The following is a 24,694-nucleotide window of genomic DNA, read 5'->3' as shown; positions in this document are numbered from 1 at the left end:
CCCACAGTGTGCTCCAAATACCCACAGTGTTCTCCCAATACCCAGAGTGTGCCTTATACTCAGTGTGCCTCCAATACCCAGTGTGTGCCTTAAACCCAGAGTGTGCCTCCAATACCGAGTGTGTGCCTTATACCCAGAGTGTGCCTCCAATATCCAGTGTGTGCCTTATACCCAGAGTGTGCCTCCAATACCCAGTGTGTGCCTTATACCCAGAGTGTGCCTACAATACCCAGTGTGTGCCTTATACCCAGAGTGTGCCTCCAATACCCAGAGTGTGCCTTATACCCAGAGTGTGCCCTCAATATCCAGTGTGTGCCTTATACCCAGAGTGTGCCTCCAAAACCCAGTGTGTGCCTTATACCCAGAGTGTGCCTCCAATACCCAGTGTGTGCCTTATACCCAGAGTGTGCCTCCAATACCCAGAGTGTGCCTTATACCCAGAGTGTGCCTCCAATACCCAGTGTCTGCCTTATACCCTGAGTGTGCCTCCAATACCCAGTGTGTGCCTTATACCCAGAGTGTGCCTCAAATACCCAGAGTGTGCCTCCAAAACCCAGTGTGTGCCTTGTACCCAGAGTGTGCCTCCAATACCCAGTGTGTGCCTTATATTCAGACTGTGCCTCCAATACCCAGTGTATGCCTTATACTCAGACTGAGCTTCCAATACCCAGTGTCTGCCTTATACCCAGAGTGTGCCTCCAATTCCCAGTGTGTGCATTATAGCCAGTGTGTGCCTTATACCCAGAGTGTGCCTCCAATACCCAGTGTGTGCCTTATACCCAGAGTGTGCCTCCAATACCCAGTGTGTGCCGTAAACCCAGAGTGTGCCTCCATTACCCAGTGTGTGCCTTATACCCAGAGTGTGCCTCCAATACCCAGTGTGTGCCTTATACCCAGAGTGTGCCTCCAATACCCAGTGTGTGCTCCCAATACCCACAGTGTCCTCCAATACCCACAGTGTCCTCCCTATACCCACAGTGTGCTCCCCATACCCACAGTGTCCTCCCTATACCCACAGTGTCCTCCCAATACCCACAGTGTCCTCCCTATACCCACAGTGTGCTCCCAATACCCACAGTGTGCTACCTATACTCACAGTGTCCTCCCAATACCCACAGTGTCCTCCCTATACCCACAGTGTGCTCCCTATACCCACAGTGTCCTCCCAATACCCACAATGTGCTCCCTATGCCCACAGTGTCCTCCCAATACCCACAGTGTGCTCCCGATACCCACAATGTGCTCCCTATACCCACAGTGTCCTCCCAATACCCACAGTGTCCTCCCTAAACCCACAGTGTGCTCCCAATACCCACAGTGTGCTACCTATACCGACAGTGTCCTCCCAATACCAACAGTGTGCTCCCTATACCCACAGTGTGCAACCCAATACCCACAGTGTCCTCCCTATACCCACAGTGTGCTCCCAATACCCACAGTGTGCTCCCTATACCCACAGTGTCCTCCCAATACCCACAGTGTCCTCCCTATACCCACAGTGTGCTCCCAATATCCACAGTGTGCTCCCTATACCCACAGTGTGCTCGAGTGTGTTCACCCTATACCCACAGTGTGCTCCAGTGTGTGCGCCCTATATCCAAAGTGTGCTCCCCATACCCACAGTGTGCTCCCAATACCCACAGTGTGCTCCCTATAACCACAGTGTGCTACCAATACCCACAGTGTGCTCCCAATACCCACAGTGTGCTCCCAATACCCACAGTGTGCTCCCCATACCCACAGTGTCCTCCCAATACCCACAGTGTGCTCCCCATACCCACAGTGTGCTCCCAATACCCACAGTGTGCTCCCAATACCCACAGTGTACTCCCTATACCCACAGTGTGCTCCCAATACCCACAGTGTGCTCCCTATACCCACAGTGTGCTCCAGTGTGTGCACCCTATATCCAAAGTGTGCTCCCCATACCCACAGTGTGCTCCCAATACCCACAGTGTGCTCCCTATAACCACTGTGTGCTCCCAATACCCACAGTGTCCTCCCAATACCCACAGTGTGCTCCAAATACCCACAGTGTTCTCCCAATACCCAGAGTGTGCCTTATACTCAGTGTGCCTCCAATACCCAGTGTGTGCCTTAAACCCAGAGTGTGCCTCCAATACCGAGTGTGTGCCTTATACCCAGAGTGTGCCTCCAATATCCAGTGTGTGCCTTATACCCAGAGTGTGCCTCCAATACCCAGTGTGTGCCTTATACCCAGAGTGTGCCTACAATACCCAGTGTGTGCCTTATACCCAGAGTGTGCCTCCAATACCCAGAGTGTGCCTTATACCCAGAGTGTGCCCTCAATATCCAGTGTGTGCCTTATACCCAGAGTGTGCCTCCAAAACCCAGTGTGTGCCTTATACCCAGAGTGTGCCTCCAATACCCAGTGTGTGCCTTATACCCAGAGTGTGCCTCCAATACCCAGAGTGTGCCTTATACCCAGAGTGTGCCTCCAATACCCAGTGTCTGCCTTATACCCTGAGTGTGCCTCCAATACCCAGTGTGTGCCTTATACCCAGAGTGTGCCTCAAATACCCAGAGTGTGCCTCCAAAACCCAGTGTGTGCCTTGTACCCAGAGTGTGCCTCCAATACCCAGTGTGTGCCTTATATTCAGACTGTGCCTCCAATACCCAGTGTATGCCTTATACTCAGACTGTGCTTCCAATACCCAGTGTCTGCCTTATACCCAGAGTGTGCCTCCAATTCCCAGTGTGTGCATTATAGCCAGTGTGTGCCTTATACCCAGAGTGTGCCTCCAATACCCAGTGTGTGCCTTATACCCAGAGTGTGCCTCCAATACCCAGTGTGTGCCGTAAACCCAGAGTGTGCCTCCATTACCCAGTGTGTGCCTTATACCCAGAGTGTGCCTCCAATACCCAGTGTGTGCCTTATACCCAGAGTGTGCTCCCAATACCCACAGTGTCCTCCCAATACCCACAGTGTCCTCCCTATACCCACAGTGTGCTCCCCATACCCACAGTGTCCTCCCTATACCCACAGTGTCCTCCCAATACCCACAGTGTCCTCCCTATACCCACAGTGTGCTCCCAATACCCACAGTGTGCTACCTATACTCACAGTGTCCTCCCAATACCCACAGTGTCCTCCCTATACCCACAGTGTGCTCCCAATACCCACAGTGTCCTCCCAATACCCACAATGTGCTCCCTATGCCCACAGTGTCCTCCCAATACCCACAGTGTGCTCCCAATACCCACAATGTGCTCCCTATACCCACAGTGTCCTCCCAATACCCACAGTGTCCTCCCTAAACCCACAGTGTGCTCCCAATACCCACAGTGTGCTACCTATACCGACAGTGTCCTCCCAATACCAACAGTGTGCTCCCCATACCCACAGTGTGCAACCCAATACCCACAGTGTGCTCCCAATACCCACAGTGTCCTCCCTATACCCACAGTGTGCTCCCAATACCCACAGTGTGCTCCCTATACCCACAGTGTCCTCCCAATACCCACAGTGTCCTCCCTATACCCACAGTGTGCTCCCAATATCCACAGTGTGCTCCCTATACCCACAGTGTGCTCGAGTGTGTTCACCCTATACCCACAGTGTGCTCCAGTGTGTGCGCCCTATATCCAAAGTGTGCTCCCCATACCCACAGTGTGCTCCCAATACCCACAGTGTGCTCCCTATAACCACCGTGTGCTACCAATACCCACAGTGTGCTACCAATACCCACAGTGTGCTCCCAATACCCACAGTGTGCTCCCCATACCCACAGTGTCCTCCCAATACCAACAGTGTGCTCCCCATACCCACAGTGTGCTCCCAATACCCACAGTGTGCTCCCAATACCCACAGTGTACTCCCTATACCCACAGTGTGCTCCCAATACCCACAGTGTGCTCCCTATACCCACAGTGTGCTCCAGTGTGTGCACCCTATATCCAAAGTGTGCTCCCCATACCCACAGTGTGCTCCCAATACCCACAGTGTGCTCCCTATAACCACTGTGTGCTCCCAATACCCACAGTGTCCTCCCAATACCCACAGTGTGCTCCAAATACCCACAGTGTTCTCCCAATACCCAGAGTGTGCCTTATACTCAGTGTGCCTCCAATACCCAGTGTGTGCCTTAAACCCAGAGTGTGCCTCCAATACCGAGTGTGTGCCTTATACCCAGAGTGTGCCTCCAATACCCAGTGTGTGCCTTATACCCAGAGTGTGCCTCCAATACCCAGTGTGTGCCTTATACCCAGAGTGTGCCTCCAATACCCAGTGTGTGCCTTATACCAAGAGTGTGCCTCCAATACCCAGTGTGTGCCTTATACCCAGTGTGTGCCTCCAATACCCAGTGTGTGCCTTATACCCAGAGTGTGCCTCCAATACCCAGTGTGTGCCTTATACCCAGAGTGTGTTTTCAATACCCATTGTGTGCCTTATACCCAGAGTGTGCCTCCAATACCCAGTGTGTGCCTTTTACCCAAAGTGTGCCTCCAATACCCAGTGTGTGCCTTATACCCAGAGTGTGCCTCCAATACGCAGTGTGTGCCTTATACCCAGAGTGTGCCTCCAATGCGCAGTGTGTGCCTTTTACCCAGAGTGTGCCTCCAATATGCAGTGTGTGCCTTAAACCCAGAGTGTGCCTCCAATACCCAGTGTCTGCCTTATACCAAGATTGTGCCCCCAATACCCAGTGTGTGCCTTATACCCAGAGTGTGCCTCCAATACCCATTGTGTGCCTTATACCCAGAGTGTGCCTCAAATATCCAGTGTGTGCCTTATACCCAGAGTGTGCCTCCAATACCCAGAGTGTGCCTTATACCCTGAGTGTGCCTCCAATACCCAGTGTGTGCCTTATACCCAGAGTGTGCCTCCAATACCCAGTGTGTGCCTTATACCCAGAGTGTGCCTTATACCCAGAATGTGCCTCCAATACCCAGTGTGTGCCTTATTCCAAGAGTGTGGCTCCAATACCCAGTGTGTGCCTCCAATACCCAGTGTGTGCCTTATACCCAGAGTGTGCCTCCAATACCCAGAGTGTGCCTCCAATACCCAGTGTCTGCCTTATACCCAGAGTGTGCCTCCAATACCCAGTGTGTGCCTTATACCCAGAGTGTGCCTCCAATACCCAGTGTGTGCATTATACCCAGAGTGTGCCTCCAATACCCAGTGTGTGCCTTAAACACAGAGTGTGCCTCCAATACCCAGTGTGTGCCTTATACCCAGAGTGTGCCTCCAATACCCATTGTGTGCCGTATACCCAGAGTGTGCCTCCATTACCCAGTGTGTGCCTTATGCCCAGAGTGTGCCTCCAATACCCATTGTGTGCCTTATACCCACAGTGTGCCTCCAATACCCATTGTGTGCCTTATACCTAGAGTGTGCCTCCAATAACCAGTGTGTGCCTTATACCTAGAGTGTGCCTCCAATACCCAGTGTGAGCCTTATACCCAGAGTGTGCCTCCAATACCCAGTGTCTGCCTTATACCCAGGGTGTGCCTCCAATTCCCAGTGTGTGCCTTATACCCAGAGAGTGCCGCCAATACCCAGTGTGTGCCTTATACCCAGAGTGTGCCTCCAATATCCAGTGTGTGCCTTATACCCAGAGTGTGCCTCCAATACCCAGTGTGTGCCTTATACCCAGAGTGTGCCTCCAATACCCAGTGTGTGCCTTATACCCAGAGTGTGCCTTATACCCAGAGTGTGCCTCCAATATCCAGTGTGTGCCTTATACCCAGAGTGTGCCTCCAATACCCAGTGTGTGCCTTATACCCAGAGTGTGCCTCCAATACCCAGTGTGTGCCTTATACCCAGAGTGTGCCTCCAATACCCAGAGTGTGCCTTATACCCAGAGTGTGCCTCCAATACCCAGTGTCTGCCTTATACCCTGAGTGTGCCTCCAATACCCAGTGTGTGCCTTATACCCAGAGTGTGCCTCAAATACCCAGAGTGTGCCTCCAAAACCCAGTGTGTGCTTTATACCCAGAGTGTACTCCAATACCCAGTGTGTGCCTTATACCCAGTGTGTGCCTTATACCCAGAGTGTGCCTCAAATACCCAGAGTGTGCCTCCAATACCCAGTGTGTGACTTATACCCTGAGTGTGCCTCCAATACCCAGTGTGTGCCTTATACCAAGAGTGTGCCTCCAATACCCAGTGTGTGCCTTATACCCAGAGTGTGCCTCCAATACCCAGTGTGTGCCTTATATCAAGAGTGTGCCTCCAATACCCAGCGTGTGCTTTATACCCAGAGTGTGCCTCCAATACCCAGTGTGTGCCTTATACCCAGTGTGTGCCTTATACTCAGAGTGCGCCTCCAATTCCCAGTGTGTGCCTTTTACCCAAAGTGTGCCTCCAATACCCAGTGTGTGCCTTATACCCAGAGTGTGCCTCCAATTCCCAGTGTGTGCCTTATACCCAGAGTGTGCCTCCAATACGCAGTGTGTGCCTTTTACCCAGAGTGTGCCTCCAATACGCAGTGTGTGCCTTAAACCCAGAGTGTGCCTCCAATACCCAGTGTCTGCCTTATACCAAGAGTGTGCCCCCAATACCCAGTGTGTGCCTTATACCCAGAGTGTGCCTCCAATACCCATTGTGTGCCTTATACCCAGAGTGTGCCTCAAATATCCAGTGTGTGCCTTATACCCAGAGTGTGCCTCCAATACCCAGAGTGTGCCTTATACCCTGAGTGTGCCTCCAATACCCAGTGTGTGCCTTATACCAAGAGTGTGCCTCCAATACCCAGTGTGTGCCTTATACCCAGAGTGTGCCTTATACCCAGAATGTGCCTCCAATACCCAGTGTGTGCCTTATTCCAAGAGTGTGGCTCCAATACCCAGTGTGTGCCTCCAATACCCAGTGTGTGCCTTATACCCAGAGTGTGCCTCCAATACCCAGTGTGTGCATTATACCCAGAGTGTGCCTCCAATACCCAGTGTGTGCCTCAAACACAGAGTGTGCCTCCAATACCCAGTGTGTGCCTTATACCCAGAGTGTGCCTCCAATACCCATTGTGTGCCGTATACCCAGAGTGTGCCTCCATTACCCAGTGTGTGCCTTATGCCCAGAGTGTGCCTCCAATACCCATTGTGTACCTTATACCCACAGTGTGCGTCCAATACCCATTGTGTGCCTTATACCTAGAGTGTGCCTCCAATACCCAGTGTGTGCCTTATACCTAGAGTGTGCCTCCAATACCCAGTGTGTGCCTTATACCCAGAGTGTGCCTCCAATACCCAGTGTCTGCCTTATACCCAGAGTGTGCCTCCAATTCCCAGTGTGTGCCTTATACCCAGAGAGTGCCGCCAATACCCAGTGTGTGCCTTATACTAAGAGTGTGCCTCCAATATCCAGTGTGTGCCTTATACCCAGAGTGTGCCTCCAATACCCAGTGTGTGCCTTATACCCAGAGTGTGCCTCCAATACCCAGTGTGTGCCTTATACCCAGATTGTGCTTATACCCAGAGTGTGCCTCCAATATCCAGTGTGTGCCTTATACCCAGAGTGTGCCTCCAATACCCAGTGTGTGCCTTATACCCAGAGTGTGCCTCCAATACCCAGTGTGTGCCTTATACCCAGAGTGTGCCTCCAATACCCAGAGTGTGCCTTATACCCAGAGTGTGCCTCCAATACCCAGTGTCTGCCTTATACCCTGAGTGTGCCTCCAATACCCACAGTGTGCCTTATACCCAGAGTGTGCCTCAAATACCCAGAGTGTGCCTCCAAAACCCAGTGTGTGCTTTTACCCAGAGTGTGCCTCCAATACCCAGTGTGTGCCTTATAACCAGTGTGTGCCTTATACCCAGAGTGTGCCTCAAATACCCAGAGTGTGCCTCCAATACCCAGTGTGTGACTTATACCCTGAGTGTGCCTCCAATACCCAGTGTGTGCCTTATACCAAGAGTGTGCCTCCAATACCCAGTGTGTGCCTTATGCCCAGACTGTGCCTCCAATACCCAGTGTGTGCCTTATACCAAGAATGTGCCTACAATACCCAGTGTGTGCTTTATACCCAGAGTGTGCCTCCAATACCCAGTGTGTGCCTTATACCCAGTGTATGCCTTATACTCAGACTGTGCCTCCAATACCCAGTGTCTGCCTTATACCCAGAGTGTGCCTCCAATTCCCAGTGTGTGCATTATAGCCAGTGTGTGCCTTATACCCAGAGTGTGCCTCCAATACCCACAGTATGCTCCCAATACCCACAGTGTCCTCCCTATACCCACAGTGTGCTCCCAATACCCACAGTGTGCTCCCAATATCCACAGTGTCCTCCCAATACCCACAGTGTGCTCCCAATACCCACAGTGTGCTCCCTATACCCACAGTGTCCTCCCAATACCCACAATGTGCTCCCTATGCCCACAGTGTCCTCCCAATACCCACAGTGTATCCCAATACCCACAGTGTGCTCCCTATACCCACAGTGTGCTCCCTATGCCCACAGTGTCCTCCCAATACCCACAGTGTCCTCCCTATACCCACAGTGTGCTCCCAATACCCATAGTGTGCTCCCTATACCCACAGTGTCCTCCCAATACCCACAGTGTGCTCCCCATACCCACAGTGTGCTCCCAATACCCACAGTGTGCTACCTATACCCACAGTGTCCTCCCAATACCCACAGTGTTCTCCCCATACCCACAGTGTGCTCCCAATACCCACAGTGTGCTACCTATACCCACAGTGTCCTCCCAATACCCACAGTGTGCTCCCCATACCCACAGTGTGCTCCCAATACCCACAGTGTCCTCCCAATACCCACAGTGTGCTCCCCATACCCACAGTGTGCTCCCAATACCCACAGTGTGCTCCCTATACCCACAGTGTCCTCCCAATACCCACAGTGTGCTCCCCATACCCACAGTGTGCTCCCAATACCCACAGTGTGCTCCCAATACCCACAGTGTCCTCCCTATACCCACAGTGTGCTCCCAATACCCACAGTGTGCTCCCTATACCCACAGTGTCCTCCCAATACCCACAGTGTCCTCCCTATACCCACAGTGTGCTCCCAATACCCACAGTGTGCTCCCTATACCCACAGTGTGCTCCAGTGTGTGCACCCTATATCCAAAGTGTGCTCCCCATACCCACAGTGTGCTCCCAATACCCACAGTGTGCTCCCAATACCCACAGTGTCCTCCCAATACCCACAGTGTGCTCCAAATACCCACAGTGTTCTCCCAATACCCAGAGTGTGCCTTATACTCAGTGTGCCTCCAATACCCAGTGTGTGCCTTATACCAAGAGTGTGCCTCCAATACCCAGTGTGTGCCTTATACCCAGAGTGTGCCTCCAATACCCAGTGTGTGCCTTATACCCAGAGTGTGCCTCCAATGCCCAGTGTGTGCCTTATACCAAGACTGTGCCTCCAATACCCAGTGTGTGCCTTAAACCCAGTGTTTGCCTCCAATACCCAGTGTGTGCCTTATACCCAGAGTGTGCCTCAAATACCCATTGTGTGCCTTATATCTAGAGTGTGCCTCCAATACCCAGTGTGTGCCTTATACCCAGAGTGTGCCTCCAATACCCATTGTGTGCCGTATACCCAGAGTGTGCCTCCATTACCCAGTGTGTGCCTTATGCCCAGAGTGTGCCTCCAATACCCATTGTGTGCCTTATACCCACAGTGTGCCTCCAATACCCATTGTGTGCCTTATACCTAGAGTGTGCCTCCAATACCCAGTGTGTGCCTTATACCTAGAGTGTGTCTCCAATACCAAGTGTGTGCCTTATACCCAGAGTGTGCCTCCAATATCCAGTGTGTGCCTTATACCCAGAGTGTGCCTCCAATACCCAGTGTGTGCCTTATACCCAGAGTGTGCCTCCAATACCCAGTGTGTGCCTTATACCCAGAGGGTGCCTCCAATACCCAGTGTCTGCCTTATACCATGAGTGTGCCTCCAATACCCAGTGTGTGCCTTATACCCAGTGTATGCCTTATACCCAGAGTGTGCCTCAAATACCCAGCGTGTGCCTCCAAAACCCAGTGTGTGCCTTATACCCAGAGTGTGCCTCCAATACCCAGTGTGTGCCTTATACCCAGTGTGTGCCTTATACACAGAGTGTGCCTCAAATACCCAGAGTGTGCCTCCAATACCCAGTGTGTGACTTATACCCTGAGTGTGCCTCCAATACCCAGTGTGTGCCGTATACCCAGAGTGTGCCTCCAATACCAAGTGTGTGCCTTATACCAAGATTGTGCCTTATACCCAGAGTGTGCCTCCAATATCCAGTGTGTGCCTTAAACCCAGAGTGTGCCTCCAATACCCAGTGTGTGCCTTATACCCAGAGTGTGCCTCCAATACCCAGTGTGTGCCTTATACCCAGAGTGTGCCTCCAATACCCAGAGTGTGCATTATACCCAGAGTGTGCCTCCAATACCCAGTGTCTGCCTTATACCCTGAGTGTCCTCCCAATACCCACAGTGTGCCTTATACCCAGAGTGTGCCTCAAATACCCAGAGTGTGCCTCCAAAACCCAGTGTGTGCCTTATACCCAGAGTGTGCCTCCAATACCCAGTGTGTGCCTTATACCCAGTGTGTGCCTTATACCCAGAGTGTGCCTCAAATACTCAGAGTGTGCCTCCAATACCCAGTGTGTGACTTATACCTTGAGTGTGCCTCCAATACCCAGTGTGTGCCTTATACCAAGAGTGTGCCTCCAATATCCAGTGTGTGCCTTATACCCAGAGTGTGCCTCCAATACCCAGTGTGTGCCTTATACCAAGAGTGTGCCTCCAATACCCAGTGTGTGCTTTATACCCAGAGTGTGCCTCCAATACCCAGTGTGTGCCTTATACCCAGTGTGTGCCTTATACTCAGAGTGCGCCTCCAATTCCCAGTGTGTGCCTTATACCCAGAGTGTGCCTCCATTACCCAGTGTGTGCCTTATACTCAGATTGTGCCTCCAATACCCAGTGTATGCCTTATACTCAGACTGTGCCTCCAATACCCAGTGTCTGCCTTATACCCAGAGTGTGCCTACAAATACCCATTGTGTGCCTTATACCCACAGTGTGCTTCCAATACCCATTGTGTGCCTTATACCTAGAGTGTGCCTCCAATACCCAGTGTGTGCCTTATACCCAGAGTGTGCCTCAAATACCCAGTGTGTGCCTTATACCCAGAGTGTGCCTCCAATACCCAGTGTGTGCCTTATACCCAGAGTGTGCCTCCAATACCCAGTGTGTGCTCTCAATACCAACAGTGTTCTCCCAATTCCCACAGTGTCCTGCCTATACCCACAGTGTGCTCCCCATACCCACAGTGTCCTCCCTATACCCACAGTGTCCTCCCAATACCCACAGTGTCCTCCCTATACCCACAGTGTGCTCCCAATACCCACAGTGTGCTACCTATACCCACAGTGTCCTCCCAATACCCACAGTGTCCTCCCTATACCCACAGTGTGCTCCCAATACCCACAGTGTGCTCCCAATACCCACAGTGTGCTCCCAATATCCACAGTGTCCTCCCAATACCCACAGTGTGCTCCCAATACCCACAGTGTGCTCCCTATACCCACAGTGTCCTCCCAATACCCACAATGTGTTCCCTATGCCCACAGTGTCCTCCCAATACCCACAGTGTGCTCCCAATACCCACAGTGTGCCTCCCTATACCCACAGTGTGCTCCCTATACCCACAGTGTCCTCCCAATGCCCACAGTGTGCTCCCAATACCCACAGTGTGCTCCCAATACCCACAGTGTGCTCCCTATACCCACAGTGTCCTCCCAATACCCACAGTGTGCTCCCCATACCCACAGTGTGCTCCCAATACCCACAGTGTGCTCCCTATACCCACAGTGTCCTCCCAATACCAAAAGTGTGCTCCCCATACCCACAGTGTGCTCCCAATACCCACAGTGTGCTCCCAATACCCACAGTGTCCTCCCTATACCCACAGTGTGCTCCCAATACCCACAGTGTGCTCCCTATACCCACAGTGTCCTCCCAATACCCACAGTGTCCTCCCTATACCCACAGTGTGCTCCCAATATCCACAGTATGCTCCCAATACCAACAGTGTGCTCCAGTGTGTGCACCCTATACGCACAGTGTGCTCCAGTGTGTGTGCCCTATATCCAAAGTGTGCTCCCCATACCCACAGTGTGCTCCCAATACCCACAGTGTGCTCCCTATAACCACTGTGTGCTCCCAATACCCACAGTGTGCTCCCAATACCCACAGTGTGTTCCCAATACCCACATTGTGCTCCCAATACCCACAGTGTCCTCCCAATACCCACAGTGTTCTCCCCATACCCACAGTGTCCTCCCAATACCCACAGTGTGCTCCAAATACCCACAGTGTTCTCCCAATACCCAGAGTGTGCCTTATACTCAGTGTGCCTCCAATACCCAGTGTGTGCCTTAAACCCAGAGTGTGCCTCCAATACCCAGTGTGTGCCTTATACCCAGAGTGTGCCTCCAATACCCAGTGTGTGCCTTAAACCCAGAGTGTGCCTCCAATACCCAGTGTGTGCCTTATACCCAGAGTGTGCCTCCAATACCCAGTGTGTGCCTTATACCCAGAGTGTGCCTCCAATACCCAGTGTGTGCCTTATACCAAGAGTGTGCCTCCAATACCCAGTGTGTGCCTAATACCCAGTGTGTGCCTCCAATACCCAGTGTGTGCCTTATACCCAGAGTGTGCCTCCAATACCCAGTGTGTGCCTTATACCCAGAGTGTGCCTCCAATACCCATTGTGTGCTTTATACCCAGAGTGTGCCTCCAATACCCAGTGTGTGCCTTTTACCCAAAGTGTGCCTCCAATACCCAGTGTGTGCCTTATACCAAGAGTGTGCCTCCAATACGCAGTGTGTGCCTTATACCCAGAGTGTGCCTCCAATACGCAGTGTGTGCCTTTTACCCAGAGTGTGCCTCCAATACGCAGTGTGTGCCCTAAACCCAGAGTGTGCCTCCAATACCCAGTGTCTGCCTTATACCAAGAGTGTGCCCCCAATACCCAGTGTGTGCCTTATACCCAGAGTGTGCCTCCAATACCCGTTGTGTGCCTTATACCAAGAGTGTGCCTCAAATATCCAGTGTGTGCCTTATACCCAGAGTGTGCCTCCAATACCCAGAGTGTGCCTTATACCCTGAGTGTGCCTCCAATACCCAGTGTGTGCCTTATACCAAGAGTGTGCCTCCAATACCCAGTGTGTGCCTCCAATACCCAGTGTGTGCCTTATACCCAGAGTGTGCCTCAAATACCCAGAGTGTGCCTCCAATACCCAGTGTCTGCCTTATACCCAGAGTGTGCCTCCAATACCCAGTGTGTGCCTTATACCCAGAGTGTGCCTCCAATACCCAGTGTGTGCATTATACCCAGAGTGTGCCTCCAATACCCAGTGTGTGCCTCAAACACAGAGTGTACCTCCAATACCCAGTGTGTGCCTTATACCCAGAGTGTGCCTCCAATACCCATTGTGTGCCGTATACCCAGAGTGTGCCTCCATTACCCATTGTGTGCCTTATACCCACAGTGTGCCTCCAATACCCATTGTGTGCCTTATACCTAGAGTATGCCTCCAATACTCAGTGTGTGCCTCATACCTAGAGTGTGCCTCCAATACCCAGTGTGTGCCTTATACCCAGAGTGTGCCTCCAATACCCAGTGTCTGCCTTATACCCAGAGTGTGCCTCCAATACCCATTGTGTGCCGTATACCCAGAGTGTGCCTCCATTACCCAGTGTGTGCCTTATGCCCAGAGTGTGCCTCCAATACCCATTGTGTGCCTTATACCCACAGTGTCCTCCCTATACCCACAGTGTGCTCCCAATACACACAGTGTGCTCCCTATACCCACAGTATCCTCCCAATACCCACAGTGTCCTCCCTATACCCACAGTGTCCTCCCAATACCCACAGTGTGCTCCCTATACCCACAGTGTGCTCCCAATACCCACAGTGTCCTCCCAATACCCACAGTGTCCTCCCAATACCCACAGTATGCTCCCAATACCCACAGTGTCCTCCAAATACCCACAGTGTGCTCCAAATACCCACAGTGTTCTCCCAATACCCAGAGTGTGCCTTATACTCAGTGTGCCTCCAATACCCCGTGTGTGCCTTATACCCAGAGTGTGCCTCCAATACCCAGTGTGTGCCTTATACCCAGAGTGTGCCTCCAACACCCAGTGTGTGCCTTATACCCAGAGTGTGCCTCCAATACCCAGTGTGTGCCTTATACCCAGAGTGTGCCTCCAATACCCAGTGTGTGCATTATACCCAGAGTGTGCCTCCAATACCCAGTGTGTGCCTTAAACACAGAGTGTGCCTTCAATACCCAGTGTGTGCCTTATACCCAGAGTGTGCCTGCAATACCCATTGTGTGCCGTATACCCAGAGTGTGCCTCCATTACCCAGTGTGTGCCTTATGCCCAGAGTTTGCCTCCAATACCCATTGTGTGCCTTATACCTAGAGTGTGCCTCCAATACCCAGTGTGTGCCTTATACCCAGAGTGTGCCTCCAATACCCAGTGTCTGCCTTATACCCAGAGTGTGCCTCCAATTCCCAGTGTGTGCCTTATACCCAGAGTGTGCCGCCAATACCCAGTGTGTGCCTTATACCCAAAGTGTGCCTCCAATATCCAGTGTGTGCCTTATACCCAGAGTGTGCCTCCAATACCCAGTGTGTGCCTTATACCAAGAGTGTGCCTACAATACCCAGTGTGTGCCTTATACCCAGAGTGTGCCTCCAATACCCAGAGTGTGCCTTATACCCAGAGTGTGCCCTCAATATCCAGTGTGTGCCTTATACCCAGAGTGTGCCTCCAAAACCCAGTGTGTGCCTTATACCCAGAGTGTGCCTCCAATACCCAGTGTGTGCCTTATACCCAGAGTGTGCCTCCAATACCCAGAGTGTGCCTTATACCCAGAGTGTGCCTCCAATACCCAGTGTCTGCCTTATACCCTGAGTGTGCCTCCAATACCCAGTGTGTGCCTTATACCCAGAGTGTGCCTCAAATACCCAGAGTGTGCCTCCAAAACCCAGTGTGTGCCTTGTACCCAGAGTGTGCCTCCAATACCCAGTGTGTGCCTTATATTCAGACTGTGCCTCCAATACCCAGTGTATGCCTTATACTCAGACTGAGCTTCCAATACCCAGTGTCTGCCTTATACCCAGAGTGTGCCTCCAATTCCCAGTGTGTGCATTATAGCCAGTGTGTGCCTTATACCCAGAGTGTGCCTCCAATACCCAGTGTGTGCCTTATACCCAGAGTGTGCCTCCAATACCCAGTGTGTGCCGTAAACCCAGAGTGTGCCTCCATTACCCAGTGTGTGCCTTATACCCAGAGTGTGCCTCCAATACCCAGTGTGTGCCTTATACCCAGAGTGTGCCTCCAATACCCAGTGTGTGCTCCCAATACCCACAGTGTCCTCCAATACCCACAGTGTCCTCCCTATACCCACAGTGTGCTCCCCATACCCACAGTGTCCTCCCTATACCCACAGTGTCCTCCCAATACCCACAGTGTCCTCCCTATACCCACAGTGTGCTCCCAATACCCACAGTGTGCTACCTATACTCACAGTGTCCTCCCAATACCCACAGTGTCCTCCCTATACCCACAGTGTGCTCCCTATACCCACAGTGTCCTCCCAATACCCACAATGTGCTCCCTATGCCCACAGTGTCCTCCCAATACCCACAGTGTGCTCCCGATACCCACAATGTGCTCCCTATACCCACAGTGTCCTCCCAATACCCACAGTGTCCTCCCTAAACCCACAGTGTGCTCCCAATACCCACAGTGTGCTACCTATACCCACAGTGTCCTCCCAATACCAACAGTGTGCTCCCCATACCCACAGTGTGCAACCCAATACCCACAGTGTCCTCCCTATACCCACAGTGTGCTCCCAATACCCACAGTGTGCTCCCTATACCCACAGTGTCCTCCCAATACCCACAGTGTCCTCCCTATACCCACAGTGTGCTCCCAATATCCACAGTGTGCTCCCTATACCCACAGTGTGCTCGAGTGTGTTCACCCTATACCCACAGTGTGCTCCAGTGTGTGCGCCCTATATCCAAAGTGTGCTCCCCATACCCACAGTGTGCTCCCAATACCCACAGTGTGCTCCCTATAACCACCGTGTGCTACCAATACCCACAGTGTGCTCCCAATACCCACAGTGTGCTCCCAATACCCACAGTGTGCTCCCCATACCCACAGTGTCCTCCCAATACCCACAGTGTGCTCCCCATACCCACAGTGTGCTCCCAATACCCACAGTGTGCTCCCAATACCCACAGTGTACTCCCTATACCCACAGTGTGCTCCCAATACCCACAGTGTGCTCCCTATACCCACAGTGTGCTCCAGTGTGTGCACCCTATATCCAAAGTGTGCTCCCCATACCCACAGTGTGCTCCCAATACCCACAGTGTGCTCCCTATAACCACTGTGTGCTCCCAATACCCACAGTGTCCTCCCAATACCCACAGTGTGCTCCAAATACCCACAGTGTTCTCCCAATACCCAGAGTGTGCCTTATACTCAGTGTGCCTCCAATACCCAGTGTGTGCCTTAAACCCAGAGTGTGCCTCCAATACCGAGTGTGTGCCTTATACCCAGAGTGTGCCTCCAATATCCAGTGTGTGCCTTATACCCAGAGTGTGCCTCCAATACCCAGTGTGTGCCTTATACCCAGAGTGTGCCTACAATACCCAGTGTGTGCCTTATACCCAGAGTGTGCCTCCAATACCCAGAGTGTGCCTTATACCCAGAGTGTGCCCTCAATATCCAGTGTGTGCCTTATACCCAGAGTGTGCCTCCAAAACCCAGTGTGTGCCTTATACCCAGAGTGTGCCTCCAATACCCAGTGTGTGCCTTATACCCAGAGTGTGCCTCCAATACCCAGAGTGTGCCTTATACCCAGAGTGTGCCTCCAATACCCAGTGTCTGCCTTATACCCTGAGTGTGCCTCCAATACCCAGTGTGTGCCTTATACCCAGAGTGTGCCTCAAATACCCAGAGTGTGCCTCCAAAACCCAGTGTGTGCCTTGTACCCAGAGTGTGCCTCCAATACCCAGTGTGTGCCTTATATTCAGACTGTGCCTCCAATACCCAGTGTATGCCTTATACTCAGACTGTGCTTCCAATACCCAGTGTCTGCCTTATACCCAGAGTGTGCCTCCAATTCCCAGTGTGTGCATTATAGCCAGTGTGTGCCTTATACCCAGAGTGTGCCTCCAATACCCAGTGTGTGCCTTATACCCAGAGTGTGCCTCCAATACCCAGTGTGTGCCGTAAACCCAGAGTGTGCCTCCATTACCCAGTGTGTGCCTTATACCCAGAGTGTGCCTCCAATACCCAGTGTGTGCCTTATACCCAGAGTGTGCCTCCAATACCCAGTGTGTGCTCCCAATACCCACAGTGTCCTCCCAATACCCACAGTGTCCTCCCTATACCCACAGTGTGCTCCCCATACCCACAGTGTCCTCCCTATACCCACAGTGTCCTCCCAATACCCACAGTGTCCTCCCTATACCCACAGTGTGCTCCCAATACCCACAGTGTGCTACCTATACTCACAGTGTCCTCCCAATACCCACAGTGTCCTCCCTATACCCACAGTGTGCTCCCTATACCCACAGTGTCCTCCCAATACCCACAATGTGCTCCCTATGCCCACAGTGTCCTCCCAATACCCACAGTGTGCTCCCAATACCCACAATGTGCTCCCTATACCCACAGTGTCCTCCCAATACCCACAGTGTCCTCCCTAAACCCACAGTGTGCTCCCAATACCCACAGTGTGCTACCTATACCGACAGTGTCCTCCCAATACCAACAGTGTGCTCCCCATACCCACAGTGTGCAACCCAATACCCACAGTGTGCTCCCAATACCCACAGTGTCCTCCCTATACCCACAGTGTGCTCCCAATACCCACAGTGTGCTCCCTATACCCACAGTGTCCTCCCAATACCCACAGTGTCCTCCCTATACCCACAGTGTGCTCCCAATATCCACAGTGTGCTCCCTATACCCACAGTGTGCTCGAGTGTGTTCACCCTATACCCACAGTGTGCTCCAGTGTGTGCGCCCTATATCCAAAGTGTGCTCCCCATACCCACAGTGTGCTCCCAATACCCACAGTGTGCTCCCTATAACCACCGTGTGCTACCAATACCCACAGTGTGCTACCAATACCCACAGTGTGCTCCCAATACCCACAGTGTGCTCCCCATACCCACAGTGTCCTCCCAATACCAACAGTGTGCTCCCCATACCCACAGTGTGCTCCCAATACCCACAGTGTGCTCCCAATACCCACAGTGTACTCCCTATACCCACAGTGTGCTCCCAATACCCACAGTGTGCTCCCTATACCCACAGTGTGCTCCAGTGTGTGCACCCTATATCCAAAGTGTGCTCCCCATACCCACAGTGTGCTCCCAATACCCACAGTGTGCTCCCTATAACCACTGTGTGCTCCCAATACCCACAGTGTCCTCCCAATACCCACAGTGTGCTCCAAATACCCACAGTGTTCTCCCAATACCCAGAGTGTGCCTTATACTCAGTGTGCCTCCAATACCCAGTGTGTGCCTTAAACCCAGAGTGTGCCTCCAATACCGAGTGTGTGCCTTATACCCAGAGTGTGCCTCCAATACCCAGTGTGTGCCTTATACCCAGAGTGTGCCTCCAATACCCAGTGTGTGCCTTATACCCAGAGTGTGCCTCCAATACCCAGTGTGTGCCTTATACCAAGAGTGTGCCTCCAATACCCAGTGTGTGCCTTATACCCAGTGTGTGCCTCCAATACCCAGTGTGTGCCTTATACCCAGAGTGTGCCTCCAATACCCAGTGTGTGCCTTATACCCAGAGTGTGTTTTCAATACCCATTGTGTGCCTTATACCCAGAGTGTGCCTCCAATACCCAGTGTGTGCCTTTTACCCAAAGTGTGCCTCCAATACCCAGTGTGTGCCTTATACCCAGAGTGTGCCTCCAATACGCAGTGTGTGCCTTATACCCAGAGTGTGCCTCCAATGCGCAGTGTGTGCCTTTTACCCAGAGTGTGCCTCCAATATGCAGTGTGTGCCTTAAACCCAGAGTGTGCCTCCAATACCCAGTGTCTGCCTTATACCAAGATTGTGCCCCCAATACCCAGTGTGTGCCTTATACCCAGAGTGTGCCTCCAATACCCATTGTGTGCCTTATACCCAGAGTGTGCCTCAAATATCCAGTGTGTGCCTTATACCCAGAGTGTGCCTCCAATACCCAGAGTGTGCCTTATACCCTGAGTGTGCCTCCAATACCCAGTGTGTGCCTTATACCCAGAGTGTGCCTCCAATACCCAGTGTGTGCCTTATACCCAGAGTGTGCCTTATACCCAGAATGTGCCTCCAATACCCAGTGTGTGCCTTATTCCAAGAGTGTGGCTCCAATACCCAGTGTGTGCCTCCAATACCCAGTGTGTGCCTTATACCCAGAGTGTGCCTCCAATACCCAGAGTGTGCCTCCAATACCCAGTGTCTGCCTTATACCCAGAGTGTGCCTCCAATACCCAGTGTGTGCCTTATACCCAGAGTGTGCCTCCAATACCCAGTGTGTGCATTATACCCAGAGTGTGCCTCCAATACCCAGTGTGTGCCTTAAACACAGAGTGTGCCTCCAATACCCAGTGTGTGCCTTATACCCAGAGTGTGCCTCCAATACCCATTGTGTGCCGTATACCCAGAGTGTGCCTCCATTACCCAGTGTGTGCCTTATGCCCAGAGTGTGCCTCCAATACCCATTGTGTGCCTTATACCCACAGTGTGCCTCCAATACCCATTGTGTGCCTTATACCTAGAGTGTGCCTCCAATAACCAGTGTGTGCCTTATACCTAGAGTGTGCCTCCAATACCCAGTGTGAGCCTTATACCCAGAGTGTGCCTCCAATACCCAGTGTCTGCCTTATACCCAGGGTGTGCCTCCAATTCCCAGTGTGTGCCTTATACCCAGAGAGTGCCGCCAATACCCAGTGTGTGCCTTATACCCAGAGTGTGCCTCCAATATCCAGTGTGTGCCTTATACCCAGAGTGTGCCTCCAATACCCAATGTGTGCCTTATACCCAGAGTGTGCCTCCAATACCCAGTGTGTGCCTTATACCCAGAGTGTGCCTTATACCCAGAGTGTGCCTCCAATATCCAGTGTGTGCCTTATACCCAGAGTGTGCCTCCAATACCCAGTGTGTGCCTTATACCCAGAGTGTGCCTCCAATACCCAGTGTGTGCCTTATACCCAGAGTGTGCCTCCAATACCCAGAGTGTGCCTTATACCCAGAGTGTGCCTCCAATACCCAGTGTCTGCCTTATACCCTGAGTGTGCCTCCAATACCCAGTGTGTGCCTTATACCCAGAGTGTGCCTCAAATACCCAGAGTGTGCCTCCAAAACCCAGTGTGTGCTTTATACCCAGAGTGTACTCCAATACCCAGTGTGTGCCTTATACCCAGTGTGTGCCTTATACCCAGAGTGTGCCTCAAAAACCCAGAGTGTGCCTCCAATACCCAGTGTGTGACTTATACCCTGAGTGTGCCTCCAATACCCAGTGTGTGCCTTATACCAAGAGTGTGCCTCCAATACCCAGTGTGTGCCTTATACCCAGAGTGTGCCTCCAATACCCAGTGTGTGCCTTATATCAAGAGTGTGCCTCCAATACCCAGCGTGTGCTTTATACCCAGAGTGTGCCTCCAATACCCAGTGTGTGCCTTATACCCAGTGTGTGCCTTATACTCAGAGTGCGCCTCCAATTCCCAGTGTGTGCCTTTTACCCAAAGTGTGCCTCCAATACCCAGTGTGTGCCTTATACCCAGAGTGTGCCTCCAATTCCCAGTGTGTGCCTTATACCCAGAGTGTGCCTCCAATACGCAGTGTGTGCCTTTTACCCAGAGTGTGCCTCCAATACGCAGTGTGTGCCTTAAACCCAGAGTGTGCCTCCAATACCCAGTGTCTGCCTTATACCAAGAGTGTGCCCCCAATACCCAGTGTGTGCCTTATACCCAGAGTGTGCCTCCAATACCCATTGTGTGCCTTATACCCAGAGTGTGCCTCAAATATCCAGTGTGTGCCTTATACCCAGAGTGTGCCTCCAATACCCAGAGTGTGCCTTATACCCTGAGTGTGCCTCCAATACCCAGTGTGTGCCTTATACCAAGAGTGTGCCTCCAATACCCAGTGTGTGCCTTATACCCAGAGTGTGCCTTATACCCAGAATGTGCCTCCAATACCCAGTGTGTGCCTTATTCCAAGAGTGTGGCTCCAATACCCAGTGTGTGCCTCCAATACCCAGTGTGTGCCTTATACCCAGAGTGTGCCTCCAATACCCAGTGTGTGCATTATACCCAGAGTGTGCCTCCAATACCCAGTGTGTGCCTCAAACACAGAGTGTGCCTCCAATACCCAGTGTGTGCCTTATACCCAGAGTGTGCCTCCAATACCCATTGTGTGCCGTATACCCAGAGTGTGCCTCCATTACCCAGTGTGTGCCTTATGCCCAGAGTGTGCCTCCAATACCCATTGTGTACCTTATACCCACAGTGTGCGTCCAATACCCATTGTGTGCCTTATACCTAGAGTGTGCCTCCAATACCCAGTGTGTGCCTTATACCTAGAGTGTGCCTCCAATACCCAGTGTGTGCCTTATACCCAGAGTGTGCCTCCAATACCCAGTGTCTGCCTTATACCCAGAGTGTGCCTCCAATTCCCAGTGTGTGCCTTATACCCAGAGAGTGCCGCCAATACCCAGTGTGTGCCTTATACTAAGAGTGTGCCTCCAATATCCAGTGTGTGCCTTATACCCAGAGTGTGCCTCCAATACTTAGTGTGTGCCTTATACCCAGAGTGTGCCTCCAATACCCAGTGTGTGCCTTATACCCAGATTGTGCTTATACCCAGAGTGTGCCTCCAATATCCAGTGTGTGCCTTATACCCAGAGTGTGCCTCCAATACCCAGTGTGTGCCTTATACCCAGAGTGTGCCTCCAATACCCAGTGTGTGCCTTATACCCAGAGTGTGCCTCCAATACCCAGAGTGTGCCTTATACCCAGAGTGTGCCTCCAATACCCAGTGTCTGCCTTATACCCTGAGTGTGCCTCCAATACCCACAGTGTGCCTTATACCCAGAGTGTGCCTCAAATACCCAGAGTGTGCCTCCAAAACCCAGTGTGTGCTTTTACCCAGAGTGTGCCTCCAATACCCAGTGTGTGCCTTATAACCAGTGTGTGCCTTATACCCAGAGTGTGCCTCAAATACCCAGAGTGTGCCTCCAATACCCAGTGTGTGACTTATACCCTGAGTGTGCCTCCAATACCCAGTGTGTGCCTTATACCAAGAGTGTGCCTCCAATACCCAGTGTGTGCCTTATGCCCAGACTGTGCCTCCAATACCCAGTGTGTGCCTTATACCAAGAATGTGCCTACAATACCCAGTGTGTGCTTTATACCCAGAGTGTGCCTCCAATACCCAGTGTGTGCCTTATACCCAGTGTATGCCTTATACTCAGACTGTGCCTCCAATACCCAGTGTCTGCCTTATACCCAGAGTGTGCCTCCAATTCCCAGTGTGTGCATTATAGCCAGTGTGTGCCTTATACCCAGAGTGTGCCTCCAATACCCACAGTATGCTCCCAATACCCACAGTGTCCTCCCTATACCCACAGTGTGCTCCCAATACCCACAGTGTGCTACCTATACCCACAGTGTGCTCCCAATATCCACAGTGTCCTCCCAATACCCACAGTGTGCTCCCAATACCCACAGTGTGCTCCCTATACCCACAGTGTCCTCCCAATACCCACAATGTGCTCCCTATGCCCACAGTGTCCTCCCAATACCCACAGTGTATCCCAATACCCACAGTGTGCTCCCTATACCCACAGTGTGCTCCCTATGCCCACAGTGTCCTCCCAATACCCACAGTGTCCTCCCTATACCCACAGTGTGCTCCCAATACCCATAGTGTGCTCCCTATACCCACAGTGTCCTCCCAATACCCACAGTGTGCTCCCCATACCCACAGTGTGCTCCCAATACCCACAGTGTGCTACCTATACCCACAGTGTCCTCCCAATACCCACAGTGTTCTCCCCATACCCACAGTGTGCTCCCAATACCCACAGTGTGCTACCTATACCCACAGTGTCCTCCCAATACCCACAGTGTGCTCCCCATACCCACAGTGTGCTCCCAATACCCACAGTGTCCTCCCAATACCCACAGTGTGCTCCCCATACCCACAGTGTGCTCCCAATACCCACAGTGTGCTCCCTATACCCACAGTGTCCTCCCAATACCCACAGTGTGCTCCCCATACCCACAGTGTGCTCCCAATACCCACAGTGTGCTCCCAATACCCACAGTGTCCTCCCTATACCCACAGTGTGCTCCCAATACCCACAGTATGCTCCCTATACCCACAGTGTCCTCCCAATACCCACAGTGTCCTCCCTATACCCACAGTGTGCTCCCAATACCCACAGTGTGCTCCCTATACCCACAGTGTGCTCCAGTGTGTGCACCCTATATCCAAAGTGTGCTCCCCATACCCACAGTGTGCTCCCAATACCCACAGTGTGCTCCCAATACCCACAGTGTCCTCCCAATACCCACAGTGTGCTCCAAATACCCACAGTGTTCTCCCAATACCCAGAGTGTGCCTTATACTCAGTGTGCCTCCAATACCCAGTGTGTGCCTTATACCAAGAGTGTGCCTCCAATACCCAGTGTGTGCCTTATACCCAGAGTGTGCCTCCAATACCCAGTGTGTGCCTTATACCCAGAGTGTGCCTCCAATGCCCAGTGTGTGCCTTATACCAAGACTGTGCCTCCAATACCCAGTGTGTGCCTTAAACCCAGTGTTTGCCTCCAATACCCAGTGTGTGCCTTATACCCAGAGTGTGCCTCAAATACCCATTGTGTGCCTTATATCTAGAGTGTGCCTCCAATACCCAGTGTGTGCCTTATACCCAGAGTGTGCCTCCAATACCCATTGTGTGCCGTATACCCAGAGTGTGCCTCCATTACCCAGTGTGTGCCTTATGCCCAGAGTGTGCCTCCAATACCCATTGTGTGCCTTATACCCACAGTGTGCCTCCAATACCCATTGTGTGCCTTATACCTAGAGTGTGCCTCCAATACCCAGTGTGTGCCTTATACCTAGAGTGTGTCTCCAATACCCAGTGTGTGCCTTATACCCAGAGTGTGCCTCCAATATCCAGTGTGTGCCTTATACCCAGAGTGTGCCTCCAATACCCAGTGTGTGCCTTATACCCAGAGTGTGCCTCCAATACCCAGTGTGTGCCTTATACCCAGAGGGTGCCTCCAATACCCAGTGTCTGCCTTATACCATGAGTGTGCCTCCAATACCCAGTGTGTGCCTTATACCCAGTGTATGCCTTATACCCAGAGTGTGCCTCAAATACCCAGCGTGTGCCTCCAAAACCCAGTGTGTGCCTTATACCCAGAGTGTGCCTCCAATACCCAGTGTGTGCCTTATACCCAGTGTGTGCCTTATACACAGAGTGTGCCTCAAATACCCAGAGTGTGCCTCCAATACCCAGTGTGTGACTTATACCCTGAGTGTGCCTCCAATACCCAGTGTGTGCCTTATACCAAGAGTGTGCCTCCAATACACAGTGTGTGCCTTATACCCAGAGTGTGCCTCCAATACCCAGTGTGTGCCTTATACCAAGAGTTTGCCTCCAATACCCA

This window comes from Pseudophryne corroboree, chromosome 2, assembly GCF_028390025.1.
Source record: "Pseudophryne corroboree isolate aPseCor3 chromosome 2, aPseCor3.hap2, whole genome shotgun sequence".
Lineage (NCBI taxonomy): Eukaryota > Metazoa > Chordata > Amphibia > Anura > Myobatrachidae > Pseudophryne > Pseudophryne corroboree.
The sequence above is the reverse complement of the archived record's forward strand: the minus strand, read 5'-3'. Positions refer to the sequence as shown.